Below are 17,883 nucleotides of genomic sequence, written 5' to 3' on the forward strand. Positions count from 1 at the left end.
ACAATTCATTTATCCTTGCAGTTTCAAGTGAACTGAATATTTGACTTCAACGGAGAACAATCACATATGCTGCAGCCACTCACAGAAGCAGAGAGAGTATTTTGCTTTGAGATCCTAAGCTGGACAAAGTGGATGCTGTAAGGCTTGGCCAAATGAGCCCATTGACTATACTAAGGCTTCAACTACATCAAGATCTCTTTTGTTTCAGTTCAAAGCTCACTAATTTGCTTCACACAAAAAGTAGCTATTTAAATTGTTCTGTCTGATTCTACCCAAGACACATGAGAGTACTTCCATGAACTGCTTAATCAGCAGATTACTGTTGCATGACAGTGTAATCTTCAAAAAACAGGGCAGCAACAAGGGCTGCAGCTGATAACATTTTTTACTTGCACAATTACCTCTGGAAGATACTCATCAACTGCTTTGCTCCCCGTGAGCACACACTGGAAACAGAACAAAGATGAAATGAAGTTTTTGAGGAACCTCTAGGGAACATCAAGTTATCTGGTCATCTGCCCTGGCATCATATGTAAACCCTACTTCACATTGCAGCGTCATCCTCATGATAAGTTACAGCAAGGTCACAGCTACTTGAACTAGAAAATGACAGATGTACTGGCTGAAATCACTGTCCATGTTTCTGTGTGTGCTAATAACAGGATTTAGTTTCAGCAGGGAGGCAACTACTCTCAGAACACTGCTGATGGCAAAAGCAAACGGTCCTCATGCACACACCAGATATTTACTTTGATTTTGCCATCACAGTTTTCCCCAGCCCCCTCCTCTTCAGTACTTTTCCCAAAAGCATCACTTCTGTATTTCTCTGGCAGTACAGACAAAATACTTTGCTACTATGGACTGCCCATAGGATTCTTTCTCAAGACAGAATACTGATGGCCACTGACTCAGCTCTGCTTACTTATTGGTAACAGAAAGGTTTGTGCAGTGTCATTTGCAACTGCTGGCTGTTACATCTGCTCTCAGCCAAAAAATTCTGTTTGCATAACATCCTTGAGATGCTAAGCAATAACTCCTTCAATTATGCAGCAATGGCAACTTCTATCACACGCTCATCACATCTCAGCTCATTCAGATCAAATCTTGCTTTTCTAAGCTTTATGATTGTTAACCCATTCTCATGAGTTTTCAAATTCATAACACAGCTTCTTGCAATGAATGTTAGGAAAGGGAGTTCCAAGGTTTTAATCAAGAAGAGATAAACTCACAATGTCATTATCATCGAACACTTTCAATTTATGAATATACTGCAGCTTCATGCAGAGTATGAAAGTTGAATTTTATTTATATTATAGATGTAAGCAAATAGCAACTTGCACACAACTCAATCCAATGACTTACTGTCTTGCTCTTCTAACATTTAAAACTGTAATTTAATTTTATGCTATGTAGGGAGCCAGGTATATGTATCTCTGATGTAAAAAATACATCAAGGCTAAGTACAGAGGCAGTTGTTTTGCCACAATGACAAAATCCAGTAACATCTGAACAACTCTGAATTTTCTTAAACTTCAAAATCTTCATTTGGCTGAAAACAAAAATTACTCCAAGACTGTTACAAGTTTCTGGAATTACTTGGTTACACTTTATAATTTTAAAATTAGAAACTATTAGTTGATATAAGAATTCCAAAGGACCAAACACTGATATAAGACTTTAGCAAAAAGGATCTTTCAAAAAACACTTACAGGAATATTATAGAACTAAACTTACCTGAACCAAGTGACTTATATTTACCACTGAGAACTGAATAATCTAAGTGCCAAGAGATCAGTTGCACAGCATGTGACAGATTTTCAGAATCTTCTCACTTTTTTTTTTAATAGGAACAATTATATACAAATCTTCCAAAGTGATGTCTGTAGAGCCTGTATGTTGTAATATGTAGAACACTGACTGCATTCAAAAGGAAATCATTTTCGTTGGTAGTGGTTTTTTAACTTTATTCCTCTCCTTAATTTAAAAGAAGAGAAACTATGCAACGAAAAATATGACTGTTATTTGTGAAGGAGCTGGCATAAGTGTAAAATGAAAAATTCTTAAAATACTATAGAAGGACACCAAAGGAAAAGAAAAATCCCCCCCAAATGTAAAACATTCAGGATATAAATTTGGCTGAATCAGAAAAAAAACCAACCCATAATTGGAATATGACTTATTTGTCATATAGCAGATGTCAGCTAGCAGGAAAAAAAAAATGAACCATAGAGGACAAGATAAGAGCACCTTCCTTCCCTGCAACAACAGCTCCTCAACCTGTAACAGCAATTGTTATCCTCAATTTTAGATGTAAAAGTTGACAGAAAAATCAATTTCTATCAAATGACAACTGATTTCATAAACATTAATCAGATGTCAAACACTATGCTAAAATACTAAATCGTTAATTGAAATAATTAAAAGCCACCTACTGTCTTCAAACAACCTCTTATAAAAATCCTGCTGACCGGGGAGTCACGTCTGTGCACCAGACGCAATGCACTGACACTACAGAACCTAATGGACCATAAAGCGAGCAATGCACCAGGCAGTAATGTTTCTACCTGAAATCTCTTTTGTCTTTTTTCTCTTTTGTGCATGATTCAAACATAAATGACTCTATGACAGGTCTGACTCTATGACTCTATAACAAGCTCTTATGTGTAGTGTGCTAATCATCTGCAAAGTAATCTGTAGTAAACCTAAAGTAAGTCTCCATGCTAAAGTTCTTAAGACCTTCTCTGTCAATAACCATAAATGCATAAATGCATAAAATGAATTACACGATTATACCTCAGTGCAAACTATAATGACTACAAATTACAGCACTAATTGTATTATAAAGTGATTTGATTCATTGCTTACAATGCATAATTAATAAGCTGAGCTAAGGTTATCTCTCTATTTCATCTTTTGAGTCTATTTTTCTGAAGAGTAGGGTTTTTTTAAATTTTTTCCAACATCTCATTGCTCTGACTGCCAGAAATACTTAATGTGTTTTTGAGGGTGAAAGTCTCGAGCATCATCTTAAATCATGAGGTAAGTCTGGTAGGGTCTGTAAAGAATCAGAAGGCATCACTACTCCCAGGAGATGTAATAAAGAGATAAACAGAGATAAATAGAAGGCAACTTTGTATGGCAGAGAGCTCTTTATGGGTATCTGTTGATGAGCAAGGGCAGAGAACAGACTCAAGCAGATTACATTTGCATTTCTGTTAGGTCACAGTTCATTTTAATGTCATTGATTGTCATTAAGAATAACAAAAGAGCTTTTACTATTTCCCAAGCAAAAGAGGATTAGAAGGATAGGCCAAGCCAGGGTGACACCTCATGGTCCCAGCTTCCCATTCCAAACAAGAAATAGCTAGGTTTGTCAGAAAAGCCTCTCTAGGCAGTCCCTCTCAAGCCCCTTTAGGCAGTCCCTCTCATAGGAGGACTGCAAAGACTGAGGAACATCTGGTGGACTGGGTAAAGAGAAGCATCTTTATGTCAGCCAAACACACTTGGCCTAACGTTCCCAAGAAAGGCATTCTTTTTTAAGGCAAGGGCCTCCCAATCAAATATCTAGTCATCTGTGCAGAGTTGGCAGAACAGTATAGACATTTTTTGCAAAAGACTGACATGTCAAATTTGGAAGCAGTATTGCACAAGAAACTGTAAAATAGAAAAAGTATAGAGGAAAGCTGTCTTAACTCTGGGCTCTAGACAATTTGTTGAAGGTTCTTAAGAATGAGAAAATGAGTAGAAGTGATCATTAATAGCATGCTCCTAAATCCTTCATATTATTGCCTAGTGTTTTTTTAAAGCCTGCTTTACTCTGTTCAGATATTTTTTAAACACCAAGGGTGATAACTAAGGATATCAGAGAATGAGGGTAGCATATACTATTGGTTTGTGTCCTAATGTGCATCTCTATTCACTTCCATCATAAAATTTATTGGGGTTTTGTTTCTTGGGTTTGGTTTTGTTTGGTTGGTTCTTAAATAAACTGCACTTTATAAGCCTACACTATTCTCCACATTACAGAAGTTTTTCAGTGGATGGACTTTTCAGAAAGATGGACTACTCTGTTCTTAAGAGCAAGATTAAATAACACAGCTGCCATGGAATTCAATTATCCTCATCTTGCAGACAAATTAAGGAAATTTGTGAAATCTGGTATTTGCCTGGAAAGATAAAGCTCCTACAAACAAAAGCTTTGACACTTCTTTGGTTGCTATTTTGCCAGATAGAAAGAAACCAATTCATTTATTATTAGAACAGTCTCCTTAATCAAAATGCTGATTCAGCTTGGTCTTTTGTAGATGATTATAATGAAGACTAAGAAAGCTAGGAAAGAAGCCAGGATAGCAACTGACTCCATTTTGGAATAAGCTAAAGAACACCTTAAAGCTTTACAACTGTCCTTTGACATGATCTGGATAACCAATTTTCAGCATCTTCAAACCAGGGTCTCAATCACCAGAAGAAGGTATGTTAGTTTACTTTTATTTTTCTTTAGTGTGTGCTTTGATAACATTAACAATGCTGTTTTAAAATGTTACTGTGAAATTCCAGTAAAAAGCCTGAATTTCTGAGCACTTGTATTTTTCCATAACAAACTCTGCAGTTACACTCAAAGAGAATAATCTGGATGTCAAATATTTGACAGTCAATTTGAGCAGAACTATGTAACTGTGGAGGCCAGGAATAATTAATGATTGAAAGCATTTTGTGTGCATGCAAACTACATACAAGAAACACACACTTGAGAATACTTTTCATCTCAAGAATGAGGTCAATAAACCTTTAATTTTATAAAGATTTTTTTTTTTTCCCTAACATAATTATCTTAAAAATGTATTACAGATGTCAGTCATATTTTTATGCAAATGAAAGGGTTTGTTGGGGTTTTTTTGTTTGATTTAAAGAAAGACACTTCCTATTTAGAGATATACTACCAACAATTATGATTTAATTGATCTCTCTCACAGAGTTCCTTATGCATGTACACTTCAGGAAAAAAAATCTTTGCCTATAGAATTTTGATTACAGCTGTGCAGTAGCAGGAGACATGCATATTCACACAGCAGTTATTTTCTCATTTTAATTTCAAAAAAACCCCACCTAGATAAAGGGAAACTCTTATTTAGAATTATTATTGCAGCTCTTCTCACTTCCACGCTAAGAAACACATCTCTTTTTCCTTCCATTCAGCAAGCCAAACACATAACATTAATTTACACATGCACAAAAAGAAATAAAAGGAGACTGCACCATCCTGATGGAAAAAGATCAAGGCTTTCAAGTCATGAAAATGAATATTATAGAAGTTGGCATTACAATGCAGTTATGAGTGCTAGACTTAGTATATATCTGAATATTACTTATCTTAGAATATATTTTATCATTAATACAAAAAGTTTTATATTCATATATTTTTATATTTATTTTACTAAGCTCTTCAGATTTTATACTTGAAAATTTAGACTGAGCATTTGATATCTCTGTGTTCAAAGTTTTTTATTTATTCTCCCAAACACATATAGCCACGTTAACTTCCAGACACACAACTCAAAAGATGGAAAACATGCAACTACTTTAATTATGAGTATACTTAAATATCTTGGTGATGTGGAAAAGTCCCCATTATCTTACCTTATCTTACAGTCAATCAAGCTTGTAAGGTCAGAAAGCTTTTAAACACAAAATTGTTTTATAGTTTATTAAAATGATCAACAATATGAGACTGGAGGAAAAGGAATGTGTTGTCAACATGAAAGATGCATTACAAATGTCTATAAGTAGTCTGGCAAAGCAAAATCCATTCCCTTACTCCTAAACAGAGATGGGTGATTTGATTAGTAAATGCTAAGTCATGCCATGGTAGTGAATCCACATTGGTTATTCCAGAAAGCAGAAAAAAATATTTCCATTCACTGTGCAGTGTTTGCTACACAATGTACTGATTCTGAAAAAGGGCAAAATTGAAAGTCTAAATAGGAACCACAGAAAAGTCTAGTGAGCACTCTACCTAAAGTTTTTCTTGCTTAAAAGAAGCAGCAGCATTTTCTAAATTTTGTACAGTTTTTGCAGGACTAAATTCAAATGTATAGGCTGAATTGAGTGCACTTGTTTTTCCCCCTACAGTAATATAATGTTCTAATATATGTGAAATTTGATAGCAATGTAAGAAACCAAACAAGTCTCAAGTAAACAAAAGAAAAATCCGCCCCTAAACTTTGAATTGAATTGCCCCTTGCTCTCAGCAGCTCTGCCTAGTACTGACTGCAACAGAAATGGTTCTCCCCCATTAAAGTTACTTCTTTCAAAAAATAGGATTGAGAATCTCTCTGAACATAATCCAAATAATTGTCTGTCTGCATCTATTTGTGTTGATATTTGTCAACACTGTGAAACAAAGAGAGCTGTTAGTTAGCTAAAGCATTTGTATAGTACTGACACAGTCTAGCCAAAGCAGTACAGTACAGGAAATACTTGCTTTTGTGATCATTACCAAAAAAGTATTTTCTTCTGTTTCAAAACAATACAGGTACCCTACAACACCAAAAAGAAAATCTACCTGCAAGTAAGGTAGGTTTTAGACACTATGACATACAATTCCATGTGTTACTACTTTTCAGCTTCCAATTTTAGACTAATAAAAAATCGAAGTTCATTGAATTTCACGACACAGGCTTCTTCTAGGCTGAAATTCAGTCAGGGAATCCATGAACTAGTATTTTTTCAGAGCTGCCAAAACAGAAATGTAATCAACAGGGTGGAGAACTATTGAAATAATGAAATGGTGTTTACCAGCTCTGAATCACAGCACTGGATCCCTGTTATACTGTCAGCCTATTTTGTGTGTGTGTGTACAAGCATATGTTCCGAAGTGCAATACAAATGTCTTTCAGTATGAAAACCTTAATATTCTTTTACTTTTCACAGTGAAATCAGGAATAGTTCTGATATAATCAGCACACAAAGAGATTCTGTCTGCCTTTGGATTTTAACACCCAGTTATACTGCAACTATTTTCCACTCACTGCTTCTTACTTTCCAGTTTTTGCATTGAATTCTATAAGCCTTAGATAACTATGGCTCATTCTAATGCATTTCATTCACAATATTTAAACCCATAGTAGTTTTTCTTGACTGGAAGGGCTATGTCTAAATCTCAGTTAAAGCTCGCTTGTTCTGATATTTCAGGGATGTTTAGCTGTTCCATCTCAAAAAAAGAATTACTAAAACCACCAGACAGGGAAGTCATCACAATTATACATCCCTCTCTAGAGTCAGATAAGCAGGTCTGTGTTTTCTGGTTTCTTCTGTGTGAATGCACGATCCCTAATGCACCTCCTAAGGCATTACCAACCTTTCTCATATGCTTCTGCTTCTTTCAGATGAAACACCTGTAAAAGTGAGCCTCAGCATAATAAACTCCCTCATCAAGATGAAGCTGCTGCACAAGCTTGAATTATTACATTCTTGGTCATGCTGTGAAATCAACGTGAAGAATAAAGTAGTATAGCACATCAGTAAAAAATCTGCATCTCTACTTGACTTCACAGACCACAGCATCTCCTAAGATACCATTACTCTCCTGCCAACATCAATATACCATGAAGAAATTTCCCAGGGAGCAATGGTACAATATCTAGCCCTTCCATCAGGCTCAGAATTGAACCACTATTTTTGCTGCCCAATCTATCAGATGATGCCTGCTTCTGGGGTGCAGATTACTGCCTCAAATCAGCAGTAATCCAAACTGCCAATACAAGGCGCTGTGTCCATTTCCTGCACCGTTAACAATGCTGACAGCATCTCATGTCTCAGAAAGTAATCACTGTGTTGAAAGTACTTTGGTAGTGATGATTATCTCTGTCTCTTGCCAGCTTCTTTTCTCCTTCATTTTCTTCATTGTTTAACAGCAATTGAAAAGACTGAACAAAATCAATACCAAAATATCTTACATTAGCACAAAACACTGGCCATCTACTTGCACTAGTTAGACAAAACTGTTTTGGTTGGATTTGAATTTCACTTGGAATCCAAAACATAAATGTATAGAAAATGGTGGTGAGACATGCTTTATTTTTACTTGTTTGCAAAAAAAGCCATAACTTTATCAAATATTATAAACACTTTCACTGCTGACAACCCTCTTCAAACATCAACTACTGTAATTTTCCACACATTTACATAATACTGGCTGATTAAGCTGTCAGAATTTTCATTGCTACTTGCTGCAGGAATAAAAAATAAAAACATAGCATTCACAGCAGTTCAGTCTCCTAAGATTTTGACACTAGAGCATAAGAAACAGTAAAATGTCTCATCTGAAGCATACAGGGAGTATTCTCAATTACTAATTCCCTCACCCACACAGACTTTATCTTCTTTCCTCCAGTGTAAGGTCTGCAAACCACTTAACAGCTACCCAACCTGTGTATCTGCAGTCCTGAATGGACACCACCTTCCTTCCCAACTCTTTCCAAATTACAATGTCTCTTACCCTTACAATTTAATTCTTACAGGAACCACAAAGCCTCAAGGCTTGAATCATCTCGGAACCTAGAGAGCTATTACAGGAGCCCAGCCTAGTTCTCCCCTGTGTTATTTCAATGAAATCTAGTGCCCTTCCAGTTGATCAGGCATATCTGCTCTGGCTTATATTCAAGTAGTGTTGATATTCATCTCAAGATGCATATGGCAAGATCTAAATTCATATGAACATATCAGATTTATATAAAAAATTACCATGTAATTATCATTGCTGCCTTTATTTTTGCCTTCTCTCAAAATAATACGTGTTGTCTCACAGATTATAACTAATTCATAGTCTCTGTAACTTCCACAGTAAGACCAAAGTTTTGAAGTTGAAAGGACTTCTACAAAGAGCTACCAATAATAGAGAAAATCTATAGAGCCAAAGAAATACTCTGTTGTGGATAAAAGAGTAGTTTGAACTCCCTTTCTTTCTGTAGAAAAGGATAAGTGCAGGAATTTTTGCTAGTGGAGACTTTAAAAAATATAATTTTAAAATATCACAGAAAAAGTGATCAATCTGTCCCCTGTGAAGTCAGCCCATCTGGTTCCAATACACATTAATCCAAGCTAAATAAAAAAACCCACATATACCAGTTGAACAATATTCCAAAAAGGAGTTAAACAATCCACAATAATCACCCATGAAAATAGCTGCACTAGTTTCCTAAGCCACAAGAACTTACTCTTATGAATTGGTCTTCCCAGCATCAGCAATCAGTTTAAGACATAAATCAAGTTTAGAAATACAATCCTAAAATAAAAACAAATAAAAGTTGCCTAGAATGCTTGTATAATCACTCAGTAGGAATTCTGAAATTATTCTTCTATTAAAAGAGCAACTTAAATTGCTTCCAAACTTCCATTTTAGAACATTCAATTTCTCTATTGCTATCTTCACACTCTTTACAACCATTTTCACAGTTCAGGAAAAAATGTGGTAAACAAGAATATGGATTTTATTTTTTATATGAAAAAGGTACAGAATGGTCAACTGCACTGTGATATAGCTGTGTGCTTCCACCCCAATTTGCAACTAATCTGCTTTCCTCATTCAAAGATATCCTTTTTATCTTAGACTGACTTTTCACAGGGGAACTAATGATACTCTTGCAATGCTTATTGCAAAAGGTTAACCTTTACATTATAAAAAGAAAAGATACTGTTACAATTTACTATGCCTTTAAGTATTTTATCTTCATTCAAGCTGTACCTGTTCGATGCATTTCAGCTGTGCATCCTGAAAGTCAAGAAATACTGGACATTTTTCTTTCTAGATTTGATCTAATGTCACTTAATGCAAAACCTTGACCTTCAATTGAAATCTAAGTAAAACTGTCTGTTATTATGTAAATATTTTCTTTTATCTGAAAACATGAATAAGTTATTATCCAGGGTTCTCTCTCCGTCTAGTAAAGAAGGTCTATGCCGTTGGAGCTTTTTTGGTTATTTTGGTAGTGTTAGTGGCAGCAATGAGGTAACTGGAGTTTGAAAGAAATTAGGGATCATACTGGTCATCTAGTGAATGCAACTGTTTATCAACTTCAAAAGAATATAAAGCTCCACACACAGTTTCTTCTTCTCTGAAACAGGACTGCCCATTGATATATTTCTCAATGTTACTCATAAACCTTAGCAGTAGGGTTATCTGGAGGCAAGCGTGAGCTCCATGTATAGTTTGACAAACTTTAAGACAGTTACTAGCATGTAATTTAATTTAAAACTACTGAAAAAAAGAAATAGCATGAAGTCAAAGTAAGCCAAAAGTCTGATCCAAAAATAATACAGACTTGTGTCTGAGGCACAATAACAATTATTGTGAGGCCACACTTCTGTTTTCCAACCGTCTCTTGTCCCTCTTTGTGACAAGTAAATTATCTATCCAAGAATTAGGAAACCTCAAGAAAACTAAAACAACATCACCCTGTTCCTGGGGAATATCAATTCATATCAACTGGAAGTAAATCATGAAGCAGGCAAAATGCCAGCTGACTTTCACTCCTGATGTCAGTGGGAGATTATAATTCATATTTTGGTATTAACTGCTTAAACTTACTGTTTGCAAGATGGCTGCAATGGACTTGGAGTCTCCTGGATTTCCCAGGTGTATAATCTAACCATTAAACAGTAACTAAAAGGTAGAGAGCTTTCTGCTTAAGATACAAGTCATATTTCACACATGTCTCCATTTACCTGTTATCAGCTGCCTTAAGTGTCCCATTTAGCAAATCTCTCATTTCCATTCTTGAATTTCTGGTTTGTTCAGAGCATAACTCTTCCTGCTGGACTGTTTGACATATCCTGGTATCTGTTTCATTTGCATGGAAAATTTTAGGTTCACGGCACATAACACCTTGTCCTCAGTGCTATTTATAAATTGCTCAGAGATTAGGACAATTAGAAAAGATGGATTAATTATCAGAATGCTCGTGATACATTAGTAACTGTGAGGCAACAGGAGGATACAATTTATCATCATGTAACAATTACAAATATTTTGAAAATAGATTATTATTGAAAAGGATAGTGCAATTCTGAGCTAAATGATTATTCCTCTTATAACATTCTATCTTATTCAAAAAATTGCAGCATGAGTGCAGAGTGCAGAATGTGGAACTATATTGCTCTTGTACTGTGGAAACAAAGATTTTAAAAATGATTCATTGTCCTGTCAGACCATCTGCCTAATGCTAGACAAATTCTTTTCACATCTTTCAGCCTTCCGATCTCCTCCAAAATATTGGCAATAAAAATAGTCTTCCCTTTCTTACCTTCTATCACATTGTATGTGAAAGAAAAATGCCAGGACTATCTCTACCTACAGTGATTTTACAGTGTATCTGTGATATTTAGTGAAACAGGGCTCAACTTGGTTTGGGTTTTTTGGCTTTTTTTAAAATTAAAAAAAAATAAGGACAATGTTACCACTCTATAATACCAACATTGACAACAGTAACAATTATGTTTTGTCCTGGACTTCACAGATAACTCCCACACTAACATCAGAAGTCAGGCTTCCATTTGAAGCCAGGCCTGCATAGCATATCCCTTCATATCACTTCCAAACACTTCAGCCCTTCTGAATGGTACTTTCTGGAATCTCATTTTAATAGATTATGCATGTTTTATGTGTTGCCTCAGAGAAGTGCATATTTTAATACACACACATCTCATCAAGAACTACTAGATCTGGCAGTTTTACTTTATCTACCCTTCATAGATAACCTGACTTCTGAACAGAACTGAAAAGAGATTTTAAGTGATTTTAATCCAGGAAGAAATTCAGCAGCTGGAGCCAACTGTTAAAAAATTTGAAGTCCTATTAATTTTTTATCATATGTCCAAAAGGACGCTGATCTGTGTGGATTATACATGCATATTCAAACAAGTGTAGGAAAGAAGCCTCAGACATTGTTCTCAGAATAATTTTAAGTAATGGATAATGATGCCCATGAAAAGATGAGTGAGAAAAAAATGCTAAGAAAAATCTATTTTGATCAACCAACCAACTGCACAAGCGTGTCAAACACATGCATTTTCATTTCTGTAAGAACAGGTTCAACGAAGCATTAAAGAACATATTACCACAGAGACAGCTGTGTTCTAGCATACCAAATCAGGAGATATACAGGTTTCTTTCCTGATTTATGTATCCCATAGCATCTTCCTGCCAAGGCCGAGTCCCATGACAGAGAGAGTAGACTAATTCTAAAGACATATGCTATACTTCATCTTTTCTCAAAATCTCAAGACATTGTGATCATGCTACAATTTGACACAGAAACTAAATGATTTATAGCACTAAGTTTTGCATGGCTTGTAAAGATAACCAGAGCAGCTCTTATTTCATACACCTACTAATTGTATCATAAAAGCCAAATCAGTCTGTTTACAGCAATGCAACCTCACAAAAGTTAAATGGCAAAAGATCTTTATTCTAGGTTTTTGACCTTTCTCTTCAAATTCTCAACACACAGGACATAAATTTTTTATGTTCCCATAGCATCTAGGATTTTTTTTTTCCCCTTGCAAAGGTTTCCCTGTCAAAAACTCCTTATACTAGTCTTTACTGCATGCTTTTATTCAGTCTTCACCAAAACTGGAGCAACATTTCAGAATATTTCATTGCTAAATGGCAACATTTCTAACACTATCCCCACCATCTTATCAAAAAAGCCTTGAAATGACAAATGAAAACTCCAGATTCCTTGGTACATGGGCAAAATGCACTGCTGATCTAGAAATGAAAGGGAATAAAATTAAAAACCTGTTAAAATATTTCAGCAACAACAATCACAGTCAAGCTGAAAGCAAAGTTAAATTTTCAATAGTCTATTCTATCACTAAGGAGCAACACATGTCTAGATTAAAAAGGGATGAGCTGCAGCTTACATTGAAAAAGTTTAGTGGTATGTCCTCTCACAAATCAAAAGCATGTTTTAGTCCCCCAAAATGTATAAAGAGAAAATATGTGTTCTAATTCATCACTCAGAAAGGACATCATTGAATCTACCTAAGACTTACACGGATCTTAAAGTCAGAGACAGTGACCTGAAATAGGAAATTGGTGAAAAAATTTTTGGTTCTCTTGTTACCAAATTACTTAATTATTGTTGCTTATTAAATTAACAAGAGCAGATGATGAAGAAGATCATGTTGAAGAAGCTCTAAAACAGGCAGAAATGGTAGTATTTTGTTTCCACTTAGAGCTGCCTCAGTAGATGAGAGAAACAGCTCGCCCACTATCTGCCTGAGGGAATGGCCTGGAAAAGCAAACCTTCAGAAAGATATAAGACATACAAAAGCAAATCATAGGACATGGTGACTGGGAGATTGTGATTTAGTGGAATAATAACAATTTTTAAAAGTCCTTGAACAAAACTGTAATAATCATAGAATCACAGAATGGTAGAGGTAGAGTCACTGAATACAACAGAAAAAAGTGCTGCCCCAACCTCCTGAGATCCATAATTTAGATATTTCTAAATATTAATGAGATCCCCAATCTCTCAAGACAATAACAATAACGATTCAATTCTTTTAAATAGCTTTTGTAGAAAACCCCACAAAGCTTCTCTACACATGCTCATACCTATGATATGTATGCTAGTTACATGAAAAAATGCATCAAAAACATGGATATATTTATATTTACTCATGCCAAAAGGGTTGAGCTAGGGTTGAGGGTTTTTTATCTAATAAGTCATCTTAAAAGAATGAGCTTACAGACATGAATTGCATCTACTTGACTTTTGGAAGTGTCTTGACAAATGGTTGATTAGGTATAAAAGGGAAAGACCACCACAACAAAAAATTCTAAATAGCTTGATTACATATTACAACCATTATGGTAGAGAGGAACAGCAGCTGGTAAGAGAGAAATATCACCAATAGTCTTGATGTTAGAAGGTTTTGGTTTTTAAAGTCAAAGAACTGTACTGAAGGAGTTCTATACAAAGATGAAATCTAAGTCAATAGATACTTGAAATATTTCCCCTACGATTCTGAAAATCGTATCTTTTACTTATTTTTTTAAACTAATTGTATGAGCTGAAAATGTCCTTGGAACAAAGTAATATAATTTTCACTTTGCCATTTAACAGACATTCAGCTAATGCCGATTTGCACTGCACAGAAAATCCTACCTGGAAAGTAAGAGAGCTCTATTGATTTCTGTACATTTATTTCATCATGATTTGCCCTAGGTATTAGATGGTCCAGTGTTCTATGGCTATTCTAAATGTGAATAGGATTAAAAATTGAATTCCATGTTTTAAAACTTCCCACAAGGTTTAATTGCTAGTGAAACCCATTTGATGGCTTCCCTGTCTTACCTTGAAGTGTTTACTTGCAACTTTTATTATCTGGAACATTTTATAACTTGTGTTTTTCCCTTTGACAAGAAAGAAATACAAGGTGTAGAAGCATTCCAGTAAAACATGTTAGACATGACAAATATTATGTGATCAAGCACATCTCGGAAAGGATCATAGAACTAGATTAGAAAAAGATGGAAGTTGTTTTGCTTCAAAGCTTAAAATGTCTGCAGGGATTAGGGAGAACTTTACCACTGCTGAGTTTGGACATATTCTTTTATCTGATCTCAAGCACTTTTGACAAAGCAAGCAAGACATAGCAATGAACTAAACGGACCTTATGTCAACTACAAACAGTCATACCAGGAAGTACAGTAAGCAAAGTTTCCATTGTTAGCAGTATAGTTATTTGGATGACAGGATTCACTCCTAGTTCTGCTGTAAAGAAAAACTCTAATTAACCTTTTAATCTGGCCTTGAAATTACACATGATAAGGATATACAGATATAGAGACAGATACAATATAATTGAGGAAGAAGGACACACTCTAAGTTTCAAATACATCTTCTTGAGTTCTAAATGTTATCTTTAAATGTATGTCTACAGTGTCTGTATGAAAAATCTAATCATAGTTCAAAACTAGCAGCATTTTCTTTAGTTGCTGGAAGTAACCAGAAGAGCGAGTGATACAGTGTGAAAAAGAAATATTACATATGTAATATTACATAATAGAGTAGCATGTATTTCATTTTTTAAAAATAGTTTAAATATAGTAAGTTTCTACACCTATATCTAACAAACAGATGAAATAAGACCCTCAGAATATCCTTTGTCTTCATTAACCTCCCTTTCTAATTTCTGCAGTATTTAAGTGAGTAGGAAAATCTTTATTTCTAATTTTTATTTTCACTACTCTTCAGTGCCATCAGCACCTAGAGGCTTTTCTTGTCAGCTTTGTCAGACTTAAGACTTAATTTTTCTTATAGCCACTGAGCTTAAATCTGCACCACCGTTTGTTCTCACTTCCTCTGCTCTGTAAAATGCTTCTGTGACTGCTTAACATAACCATTTCAAAAGGTAGAATACTTACTTTTAGACTCATCCTTATCCTGAATACCTGTCAACTGTTCTGAACACATTCAGCTTAGAAAAATATAGAATAATCTAGGTTTTCCCCATCCTTTGACTAGTATAAAATGGAATCATTTTCAACTACATTATGAAAGATACCTTCTTTAACTCCATTGTACTGAATCCATAATGTTCATAGACTACAAAGTAGTTTAAAAGAGCCCTTTGGCTTTCATAAGACAATGTAGCATCTGAAATTACTTATGTTAAAGAGCTTGTGCCTAATAGTAAATTAACTAAATGCCATGCATATACTTATAAGTTACCTTCCCCTTCTTTAGGGAAAAGCTTCTAATTAGAAGCATCTTAAAAAATATTCTTATGTGTGTGTTATTTTACTTATTAATTCCAATAAAATTGTTAGTATAAACTTTCTAATAGCCTATTTTTCTATGCAATTGCTGAAATAGTATTTTTGCACTATATTCTCAGAAAGCTGTAGTTAGTATTCTATACCATGTGTATTTTACAGTCACTTTCTACTGAAGTTGAAACATTACATAACTTTTCAGATGACAACAGTAAAGTTGCAGTCACATGCACTGAGATGACAAACATAGAATAAATTCATATTTCTGTAAGCATCTCATCAATAATAAAGCAGAGAAAACTAAACCTTAATTGTTCCTACACCTCAAACTTCCAAATCCTGTTTCAACATCCCAAACTTCCAAATCCATATTAACATTCTATTGAATGTTAAGGAAAACCAGCCTTGGATTTTGTATTTAGTTCAACTCATTGGAAAGGGATTCAGCAGCATACTGAAGAGCAGCTGTAAAAATATTTTCCTTCCCTTCCCAATTTATTTCTGTTTAAGTAAAATGAGTTGTGTATATACAAATATATGCATACTACTTTCCATCATCGGTATTAAAGAACTACCTCCACTTCAGCACAGAGTTCCCTTTCCCACCATCACAATGGTATTTCAAACAGTAGACTAAAAATGTTATTTCTGTCAAAGACTGCAGCTTGGAAGAGAAATGATACTGCAAGTGCTGAGTGACAATGAACTATACAGAAAAACTTCCACTGTGCTCTGACGATAAAGCAATCAGCATGTTTTTGTGAAACTGTACATTTGTGTTAGTCTGTCTTTATTCAAGGTGAGTAAAATAGGATTTACTGAAAAAGCAAGACAGCAAGTAGAATATACTCACACCTAATGAAATGGTGTTGCTGGATATTATGAGTTGCAATCCTGTTAGTTATGTAACAATCTTATACATTAGTGGCATAAACATTTTAATATCTTTACAATATCACACTCAGATCATCCCCAGCTGGTGTTCTGTCTCTCTACTTAAATGCCAATTCAAATGCCCAAACATAGTTTGAACTACAAGAAATTGTTTTCTTATTACTTACTAACAGTAGTCTTTTTTGAGCTTTAAATTGCTTAAGGCATACTTTGTACTGCATCCTCCAACCTGCATAGGATTTGACAGAAATGTGGTTTTGCTTTTTTTAAAAATTTATAGTGGAATGGATATTTTTTTTTCCTAACTCTTGAATTTTTTAGCTGCAATGGTGTACAAATAGTATAGGGAAGCAGAGAAGAATGTATTTTCACAATTAGTTTCTTAACATAATGTAGTATCATATGACTTATACACATCTGATTCTGAATCACCTGTGCTTGCCATCTGATTTCTGACACTTTGACCCTTATCTGTCTTCTGACAAGTAGTTCACCAAAATGAATGCTTTATATGAATCTAGTAAGGCTTTGTAAGACAGGAAAATACCTTATGTTCTACTCTCCAATCATCTATACTTCTTCAGTTTGCTTTTGCAAGTACTCCTTTTTAATAATCATATAGGTCATTTGCCTGAGGCAAAAACATCATTACAGCTCAGATTTATGAAGTATTTCACAGACATCTTGCTTGAAAATGATCATGTTTCAACTTCAATTTGAAATGAAAGCTTCATCAAATCTCTGCTGTAAACACAGGGTTTACTATCCAAGACAGATCCTTTAAGATGTTATCACAGAATGGTAGGTGTTGGAAGAGACCTCCAGAGATCATCTAGTCCAGTCCCCCAATAAGGCAGATAAAGTTTCTATTGGTTTTTAGTAGTCCTATTGTATTAGTCAAACCCAGACAAGTTTAAACATGCTTTAAAGTTATTCTGGTTTTACCTCAGATCCTCTTTATAGTCTGACATTAACCTCAGCTCACGCATAACCAGCTTGCTGCTCCTCTGGATGTAATTTGTAGCCCTAGTTTTTCTTTAGAATGCTTTGATGCCCTTTATGTTTAAGTCTTAAAACTTGCATGCTAAATTTTCATGGTATAATTATTCCCAAAGCCTTCTTTGATAGCTTTATATGATAATAGTGTAAAACCCCAAACCTATAAACTCTACTTTAGAAACATATCTTTGGATTATTTCAGT

The sequence above is a fragment of the Colius striatus genome, chromosome 13, assembly GCF_028858725.1.
Source record: "Colius striatus isolate bColStr4 chromosome 13, bColStr4.1.hap1, whole genome shotgun sequence".
Classification (NCBI taxonomy): Eukaryota; Metazoa; Chordata; class Aves; order Coliiformes; family Coliidae; genus Colius; species Colius striatus.